This window comes from Condylura cristata, unplaced genomic scaffold, assembly GCF_000260355.1.
Source record: "Condylura cristata isolate star-nosed mole 26May11 unplaced genomic scaffold, ConCri1.0 scaffold00004, whole genome shotgun sequence".
Classification (NCBI taxonomy): domain Eukaryota; kingdom Metazoa; phylum Chordata; class Mammalia; order Eulipotyphla; family Talpidae; genus Condylura; species Condylura cristata.
Window position 1 is genome coordinate 56,697,499 of NW_004567105.1, and position 8,668 is coordinate 56,706,166.

The following is an 8,668-nucleotide window of genomic DNA, read 5'->3' on the forward strand; positions in this document are numbered from 1 at the left end:
AAAAAAAAATGGTTCTATTTCCTTGCGTTTCCTTATTGGATTATATCATTGGGGCCTCTAAGAAATGCAAAGCATAGGCTAGTTATATAAATAAAACTATTACCAGAAAATAAATTATTACATATGGGTAGTAGGAAAAAAGGGAGGTGAATCTCCATATTTTTGTGTTGTGACAGTGGATTTTGTGGATTATTTTAGGGGAAGACTATTTAATCAAGATGCATTTTGAGCCATGTAATTGCACGTGTTTAGTTGGGGTCTTTTGGGAAGTTTAATATTCCTTAGGAATTGAGTAGATTTGCATTCTTAGGGGGAAGATAGTGTCTAAAGAAGAGAAGAAACAATTTTGTGGTTGGATAGGTAGGTGGCATGGGCCTGACTCAATACCTTGGCACTTGACATTGGCCAATAAGCAATTATTTAATTACTTTAAGCCAAAATGATTATTTTGGTTTTAGTTATGCAGATATTTCACAGTAAAGAAAGATCATTCTCAATTGTATAGTACCACTGTGAGTGTAGGGCATGGACTTTTTTTGAGGCAAAAATATATACTATGGCTTGTATCTCTTTTGAGGAGGCAACAGGAATAGAATGTAGGACTTGCTGGCCAACACTGTAGTCACTAACCACATGTGGCTCTTCAAATTTCACTTCACTAAAATTCAGTAAAATTTGAAATATGGCTTTTTTAGCCATACTAGCTCTGTTTTAATTATTTCATAGTCACAGATAGGTAGTGAGTAGTATATCAGTCAGTATAGTTATCAGACATTTCTACCATCTAGCAGTAGTTGAATAGGAAAGGAAAACTGTGATTTCTGGCACAAGCCCATCCTATTTTTTTATAACTTTTTTAAATTTTATAACAGATTATTTTTACATCATTTTGTACATTTTTTTTAATCTTAATTGTAATCCCCTCAGGTTTTCCATCACCAAGTCACCCGTGTGCCATCACCATAGTCCTTCTGCCTATTTTTTAAATAAAGTTTTATTAGGTAGGACACAGCCATACCCCTCCACCTCTGTGTTGTCTTTGGCTTCTTTCATGCTACAACAGCAGAATTCATCAGTGTCAGAGACCATCTGATCTACAAAGCTGAAAATATTTACACTCTGGGCCTTTTTAAAATGTCTGCCAACCCACGACATTGTGATTTTGTGGGAAGAGGGTAGAGCGGGAATTGGAATGCCTGGCTTGTCCTCTTTCTGACAGTTTTACATCTGGAGTCAGCCAGATGTAAGCACCATTTTTTTCTTTGTAGTGGTTCATTCACAAAACAGCTGAGTGTACCCATAGTTAACAACAGCATTACTAATAAAGATAATGCAATGGTGTTGGTGTGTCTTGGGTAGGAGGAAATTTTAGAAGCAAGCAGTATGCTGAGGTATTGTCCAAACAGGTTTTTGGACTTCTTGTTGATTCCTCTCCAGGAGGAAAGAATAGGAGAACTCAACTCAGAAAGGCTTATTCCCTTCTCTTGCTGCATGTCATGGATGAGTGCTAGATTCTCTGGCCCCTTTTCTCTTTTTAATCAGTCCCCAGTATTTTACCTCTCCAAGTAAATGTAGTCCAAATTAGATATATACATATTTCATGAAAAAGACGGTGGTGATGTCATGTGGATAGCTTCCGTCTTACCTTTAATAATTAAAGCGACCCAATAAAAGAGATGGCACTTTGAAGTAGATAAAATTACTATAGGGGAATTCTTCATATGCAGAAAAAGTGAGATGCTTTTTCAGTTTTCTGCTTTGAAGTTGGAAGTATGAGATGAATGATTTTATCAGCTGGAAACATCCAGGAAATTTCTTTTGCCTTTTTTTTTCTCCTTTTAGAATCTTTGTAAATGAAAGTGGAGAAAGTTACCAAATGATGTCTATCTTATAGAGAGAACATTTCTGGTTGAAATTAGCTCCAATTGTTGGATCATAGGCAAATTATTTTTGGCAGCAGTATAAAATACATTAAAGTGATTTTCCTGCTTCTTGGAAAAACAGGGAAATAAGAATCTCCCCACCTAACTTACACTGGGCTAGAGGCAAGTATTCAGTAGATGAGATAAGTTATGTTTCATTATATCTTACAATGAAAGACCTGGATTTAAATTCATATGAGACCTTGATTAAAATTCGTATGAAAGCTATGGTGCCTTTCCTCAGAGAAGGGTGCATGTATTAACTCCTTCCAATTTAATTTCTGAACCATTCCTGAAAGCTCTTGCTAAAACATTAAGATGCTAAAATAGGAAGAGTCCTGGTGGTTCCTCTATGCAATCATCCTGCTTTTTGTTACTTTTTAGAATATAGTATAAAGGGCACATGCCACTCACTTAATGGTCCATCTCAAGGAGGAAGACTTTTGCTACCAGGGGATTTGTGTTTGGGAGGTGGCAGGATAAAGGGTGGGACGAGGGGTGGGAGGCAAATTGTCTGGGTTTGTGGCTGTGTGGCTTGGCTCCTAGGTTAGTTTGTTTTAACTTGTACAAATGCCCAGAGCTCTTTGACATATGTGCAATAAATCAATGTAATAATAATTACACATATACAGAGAAACACCACATAGCTCTTAACATAATATTTTACTTTTTAAAATAGCTTCAAAGCACCTCAAGGCCAAGTTTCTTATTTTGCTTCTTCCCTTGATGTTGCCTGTGTACCAGCTCAACCCCATCTACTGTCACGTTAATCCCATGGCAGTAGAGATAATAGAGGGCACTTTTTATATAGGAACTGGGTTTTTCTGGATTTCAATGAACAATTACTAATGTATCTGGAAATTAGGAAAAAGAAAAGTCAGTGATTTTGTGCATTGAAGTAAAATGTTGTATAAAAAATAGAGCATTTAAAAATCAGAGATTTGTGGACATGTCTCTGCTTTCTACTCCCCATTTAATAACTGATTGAACAAGACATGAACTTCTCTGGGTCACCATGTTTGGCTTTATATAACATGGCCATTGTGCCATTCTGATGTACCTATGAGCAAAATGCTTTGACTTTATAAATGGTTTTAAATATAAATTCTGTTGATTTTCATCATTGCTGTTATTATTACTATTGCATATCAGGAAGATTTGGAGAATCTCATACTTCACTTCTCATCATCCACTCTCTTCTAATATTTCATGAGTCTTCTTTGAATATGTCATCTCTATGTTTCTATGTTTCTCAATATCAGGCTTTTATGTTATTATTCGATTGAGTCCTTTTTTTTTTTTAATGTCTCAGAATGACAGAGACATGAGGGTGTTGTGAAGGTGCCACCTATTTTGCTCTGTATCCAAATGAAGAAATTTCTTCCTGATTTCTGGCCAGCACACTTTTTCCAATCCCAGAATGATTTCCAAATTGCCAGTGATGACAATTCTATTGCATGTTTTCTGGAAGATGTATTCCATGACAGTGTTCTAAATGCTGGCTTTAATACTCATTTCTGTTCCAAACAGATCAGGGAAGAGTTCTACTTCTCTGAGAGTAAACACTTGACAATCTGTTAATTAACAAAGCATGTGGGAGTTTTGCAGAGGGCAACCCATGCAGATTCAGTTAGTGACAGCTCCATAGTAGGGGTCTGTGATACTTAGCTTTTGTTTTTTAGATGTAGTCATACAGATGGTGATTTCATCTAATCTGTAGATTTACTGCCACCCCCGCCCCCAATTCAGGTCAGTACATACACTCATATATACACATAACCATATATATAATTTCAGCAGTGTACAGATGCCCTAAAGCATTTACAAGAATTTCTTGTTAAAGAAATTCTGTCCTGAAAAAGGTAAAACTTGAAAGCTGTCCGTAGATCTGAGTAGGTAAAGGGGAGGGAGAGAGTTCAAAATGGAAGAGATCCATTGATATGGGTGTTACATATATACTTTATATGTCTATACATGTCTTCACATGTCTTCATACATGTAGTCATGCTTTACAAAAAATAAAAAAATGGACATTAGTTTCTGACTATGTTTTCTCTGCTAGAGACTGGCAATTTTTAAATGGTCTGTGATATATACATGTACATTATTTTATTTGTTTTTTATAGTGATGACATTGATTTACAACACTGCATATAACTCAGGCTCCCACCCCACCTCTTCAGATGTAGGTTACCACACCACACCCACCACTGAACACCCACAGTCCTCCACCTAGTGTCCTCCCTTTCCTTTCCCCAACCCTCTGGTACATTTTAATGTAAAAAATTTAGTGCATTTTTTAACAGAAGTGGTGATGCTCATTTCTTCAGGGAGGTTGTATAAGGTGCTAGTGGAGGAGGAGGTGTTTTATGAACCCTGGCATTTTTCGGTCTGAGTCATGGATGACTCAGTGTGATAACACAACCAGAAAGCGGACTTGGGCTGTCAGTTTTCAAGATGAATTATAAAACCCAAACTTTTGACAATGAAAATGTTGTTAAAGGAAGAAAAGAACTACTTTCTTGAGCTCTTGTTTCTTGGTTTATTTGCATGAAGTTGGGCTTTCTGTCCCACAATTTTGGCGAAGCTGCAACTCTTGGGCATAAAGGTCGCCATTCAAGGACTTGAATGTTTTCTGGTCTCCTGGGACTGTGGGACTAAATGCCTTTCGCACGGGGCTTTGCAAACTATTCCAGATACTTAAGGAACCTCTCTTTTTCTCTGAATCCACACATTTTGAGTAAAAGAGTTTTTAAAAAATGGTGGAAATATTTGCCACTATACAGAAAGAGAATAATATTTGCTACTCTATAGACGGTGGGATTGACAAAAAGTACTCCTTTACTTTTGTAAACAGTAGATTTGGTTTTTCTTTCTACCTCCTGCCGTGGCTGACTGGCAAGTAATAAACTTCTTTTTAATCACTTCAGTGCAACCTTCAAAGAATACTATTTGAAATATCCTCCTTGAGCTAGGCTTTTGTTTAATGTACTTCTTTAATCATTGCAATTAAAAGTTTTTTTTTAAAAAAAGTAGTCTAAGACGAAACTAGCTTTACGCATTGTCAAATTACCCTCATGCCTTATCATGGTGCATTGTCTTACTTTCAAGTTGCAGGGAGTGTTTGAAGATTAATAATATGTGGGATTTTTGGGAAAAAATACACAAAACACAATGTTGGTGTCACTTGTATTTTTTTTTTTTTACTGTAATATCGTCATTTGGCTTCACATTTTAAAATGTTTTTATTTGACTGGAAAAGGCATCATTTGAAATTTTTATTGATAACACTCTTAACTGCAAGAAAAAGACATAAACCTGCAAAGCCATAACTATCTTGGTGGCCACAATTGGGAGGTCTGCAAAATGGTTTATGACCTAGAAAAAAAATGTTGGGAACCACAATCATTATAGGGGTCGCCACCTCTGCTATATGCATTTTATTCTTTTCTTTTTCCATTTTGAGGGTATGTATGATGGCAGTGCCAAACTCCACACTTTTCCCTCACCTAATGTCTGCGGTCTTTGTTTTGATTCTCTCTTTATTAATGATGTGAAAACTTTGGGGTCACGTAAAAATGAGCCAGGGGTACACTTTGTGGGTCCCCGGATGCTGAAAATGTCCTTGTCTCCAGCTAGTGAAGGCATTCTTTAAAGAGGTCACACATTACTTTCTGAGATTTTTAGCTGTTTGATCAATTTTAGAACTTTGCCAGGCAGCTCCCTGCTCTTTCTTTGTTAAGGTAAAACACAAAAACCTTGTGGGGGAGGAATGAAAACGTGTCATGGTTGTTTGCCACAGTTCATAGCAATTTCTGGCCTATATAAGCATAAGACAAGGAACGACAGACATTATTTTGTTCCAGAGGTCAAGAGTCTAGTACCTTTGTTGTGATTGTTGTCCTGGCTTTCAGAGAGGGTCTTGTTTAATACCTTGTTAGAATAAAATTGCTTCTGACTTCATAAACACAGGTGTTCAGTTAGAATCTTAATGAACTGTGAAATAGGTAGATGTCTAAAAGGAAATTCTATAAATTGTGAACACAGCTCTGTCAACACACTAAATGGATTAGGAAAATTCATTGTCTGCCCTGTAACTGAACACCAGTGTGATGCGTGGACATGAATTAGTCCTGAAAAGCCAATAAACTGGAGGGAAAAAGTGGAGTCTAGGAGATGTGGATTGTGTGGGTTCCCCCACCACAAAGGAACGCTGGTGGGGAAGGGCTTAGACATCAGCTTGGCTGCTGCTTAGAGGACAGCCAAGAAGGAGTACATATGAGCAGACAACACAGAATTTATAGAGTAAAACCACAAACACCTTATTTTCCATTGTACCCAAATAATGATATTTTACAGTACTCATTTTGTATGTAATTCTGCTTTCAATTTTATATTGTTACTACAGCTCAAATCTCATTATAAGTGTTCCAACAAAAATCCCTTTTTAATCAAAAACTTTCCAAGCCTTAGCCCATTGTCAACTTATTTTGAGCAACTTATTTTTCTAGTGGAACAAAAGAATTTGGCTCTCCTATTTGAGCTCTTTAGGATATTATTTGACCTGTGTGGGTAAGCATATAATTAAGATAACAGAATCATTTTAATTTCTACTTTAAATAACTTCATAATCTGCATCCATTGTTTTGGGATATAGAGATATGGAGTCAGAGCCTCTTCTATTCTCTAAGAGCAAAGAAACACTTTGTTAGTGTTTTGTCTTGTTATACTTCTGTGTGAAAAAGGCATTGTCTATACTGTATGAAGCTGCAACTGGAAGTGGCAATATCCGATTAGTCCATCATCTATGAGAAGATGCACAACCACTAGTATTACTTACTTTGCAGAAGAAAAGGAATGTATTTCTGTCATGTCTGTGGGGAGCTGACTCGCCACTTTAAAAAGGAGATGACAGAATTTAGGAGGAGGGAAATCCAACAAAACTCTCACTGACCTCCGAGCTCACATTCTTTCTTTCTTTTCTTTCTGTATGAATTTTATGGAAAACAGAATTTATTAAGTACTTCTATTCATTTTTCCCTTTTGGAGGACACCATTTGGAAATAACTGGTTTACATTGTGATTATGTGCTCCTGACACTGGACCAGATTTGTAGCACTTACCTTTGCTGCTCTGGAAAAAGGCTGACATTTGCTGTGGTGGTTGGGTTTCTCTATGTGTATATTTACACATCAAAACATAATATAAAGAGTGAAAGTTAAATTGCAGGGCTCCTGCAAGAATCTTTTACACATTTTCATAGCAACTTTTTTCTTTTTAAAAATTAAATGCAGATATTTCATAAAAAACATATACCCACTCTTGTTTTATGGAGCAATGAAGAAGGGAGGGAGAGGGAGAAAGAGCAAAAGAGATAGTGAGAATACAACTTGAAGTAGACAATAGTTGTGGACATGAGAATTATCTTAACCCAGGCATTTCAAGCATTTATCTGAAGTGGTAAAATTTCTTAGTGTGTGTTTTTTTTTTTATTAAAAAAATTTCAAATGTACATGATTTAATACCACGGTATCATTATAAAGGAATGCTCTTTGACCCCTAACATACTGGATTTGTTAATGTGAAGCTGGACACATTATAAGTTCTGTTATTTAAGAATTGGCCAAGTGTAAAAGAAAAGAGAAGACCAAAACCCTCATTTTGGTAGTGTGGCCCTGTAACTCAGTGCCAGCAAAGTTAGTGTCAGAAGGGTCAGCCCTCTGTTGTGATGACCACCTTTGATACCTCCTCTGAGAACAGGAGGAAGAGAATACCAGAGCAGGAGAACTTTTAGAATTTCCAGATATCTGGACCTTAAGACTTAGCCACAATTCAACCTCACTCTACTTCAAAGACCAAATACACATGTGAGAAAAGAAGTGCACTCATTTTAAAGATATCATCTGGAAAATTTTACCATGTTTTTTCTTTCCTGTGCATGCATATGTTTTTAAGAGAAAGAGCCAGAACATAAGGTCTCCCTGGTGGTGTAAGGGTTAAGTCTCAGCATTCTCATGCTAACTCTGCTGTGGCCTGAGTTCTATGCCCACTGGGGAGCTGATGCACATGGCACAGTAGACTCTCTTGTTTCACCGCTGCTCCTCTCAGCAGTGTATTTCAGTAGATCTACCTTTCTGCTTCCCACTCTGTCTCTGGTGAATCTTTTCACTTCTGCACCTCAGGCCTGTACCCCAGTTCTTGTATGCATACATGAATTTAAAAAGATAGAAAGAGCCAGAACCAGAACATGGGTGAATTAGTGGTCTGAAGTCCATGGGAATTACAACCAACATGAAAAAATGGACAAAATGAAGAATGATGTTATATATCACATTTGTTTCTCTGTGTGTGTGTGTATAAAGAAAGATAGGAAATTAGGTGTGTAGCAACATTTTTGTGTCCTTTGTTGGATCTCTAGTAGATAATTTGCAAAGTACCCACTATGTATCAGGTATGGTGCTAGGTGACACAGGAATATAGATGTAAACAAGAGATAAATGAGGGCAACATCATTAAAAATGATGAAAAAGTTTAAGAATTGTTTGTCTTCTTTTTGTTCATTTGGGTTGATTCATAGAAGATTTAAACTAGAGAATGTTGGTTGCTGGCAGACCAACTGCATAAAGACCTTGAGTATCTATCAGGAACTCTAAGCTAAGGCCACAAAATTACCTAAGCAAAAGGAGAACCTGTTTTGATGCTTGGAGCTCTTTTCATTACAAACCCTTAAATTTTTTTTTTTTATC

At 36.7% G+C, this 8,668-nt stretch overlaps 1 protein-coding gene across 5 annotated transcripts in view; it reads left to right on the forward strand.

Moving 5' to 3' along the window:
* The window catches only part of ERC2 (ELKS/RAB6-interacting/CAST family member 2), a 782,253-nt gene that overhangs the window by 252,591 nt on the left and 520,994 nt on the right, over positions 1-8,668 (forward strand). The gene's annotated exons all lie outside the window — the stretch shown is intronic.